Raw genomic sequence first — 892 nt, 5'->3', positions numbered from 1 at the left:
CGTTTTTGTGGCCTTTTTCTGCTGGACGAACTTGGCGCCCCGGCCTTCGGGCGGTTATTTTTGGGCTCGGCTTCGGCCGCGGCCTATGTTTGGCACACGGAGGCCCCTCGCAAAGTCTCGCGGCATTCCGAGTCTGGCGGACGAAGTCGGCCAGCCCCACCCCCCAAGGCTATAGCCCACCCATTTTTGTGGCGTCTTTCCGCTGGATGAACTTGGCGCCCCGGCCTTCGGGCTGTCATTTTTGGGCACGGCTTTGCCTGTGGCTTATATTTGGCTCACGGAGGCCCCTCGCAAAGTCTCACAGCATTCCGAGTCCGGCGGACGAAGTTGGCCAGCCCCACCCCCCAAGGCTATAGCCCACCCGTTTTTGTGGCCTTTTTCCGCTGGACGAACTTGGCGCCCCGGCCTTCGGGCGGTAATTTTTGGCCGTGGCTTTGCCCGCGGCCTATTTTTGGCACACGGAGGCCCCTCACAAAGTCTCGCGGCATTCCGAGTCCGGCGGACGAAGTGGGCCAGCCGCACCCCCCAAGGCTATAGCCCACCCATTTTTGTGGCGTCTTTCCGCTGGACGAACTTGGCGCCTCGGCCTTCGGGCTGTCATTTTTGGGCGCGGCTTTGCCTGTGGCTTATATTTGGCTCACGGAGGCCCCTCGCAAAGTCTCACAGCATTCCGAGTCCGGGGGACGAAGTTGGCCAGCCCCACCCCCCAAGGCTATAGCCCACCCGTTTTTGTGGCCTTTTTCCGCTGGACGAACTTGGCGCCCCGGCCTTCGGGCGGTTATTTTTGGGCTCGGCTTCGGCCGCGGCCTATGTTTGGCACACGGAGGCCCCTCGCAAAGTCTCGCGGCATTCCGAGTCCGGCGGACGAAGTTGGCCAGCCCCACCCCCCAAG

This window comes from Citrus clementina, unplaced genomic scaffold (genome assembly GCF_000493195.1).
Source record: "Citrus clementina cultivar Clemenules unplaced genomic scaffold, Citrus_clementina_v1.0 scaffold_15, whole genome shotgun sequence".
Taxonomy (NCBI): domain Eukaryota; kingdom Viridiplantae; phylum Streptophyta; class Magnoliopsida; order Sapindales; family Rutaceae; genus Citrus; species Citrus x clementina.
Note: the sequence above shows the minus strand (reverse complement) of the source record.